The following is a 211-nucleotide window of genomic DNA, read 5'->3' as shown; positions in this document are numbered from 1 at the left end:
TTTTCCATATCTATGCTCATACCCAGTGCAGATATAAATAATTCACAACATTACCAAGAGTAGTATAGGTGTGGCGTCTTAGTGTAGATAAGGGAAAGTTATTATAGAGATAAGGCACAAACCTTTCACCTTTAAACTCAAGATTGTTATCAGGATATCTTATAACTATCTTACTTTCAAGTTTTGTTTCATGATGAAGTTTTTAATATCT

The 211-nt window shown here is 31.3% G+C and overlaps 1 protein-coding gene across 1 annotated transcript in view; it reads left to right on the top strand.

Moving 5' to 3' along the window:
- LOC119587927 (androgen-induced gene 1 protein-like) overlaps positions 1–211 on the top strand; it is a 31,591-nt gene that overhangs the window by 22,945 nt on the left and 8,435 nt on the right. The window lies entirely within an intron of this gene.

Source organism: Penaeus monodon, chromosome 23 (assembly GCF_015228065.2).
Source record: "Penaeus monodon isolate SGIC_2016 chromosome 23, NSTDA_Pmon_1, whole genome shotgun sequence".
Lineage (NCBI taxonomy): Eukaryota > Metazoa > Arthropoda > Malacostraca > Decapoda > Penaeidae > Penaeus > Penaeus monodon.
This window is presented reverse-complemented; position numbering and strand designations above follow the sequence as displayed.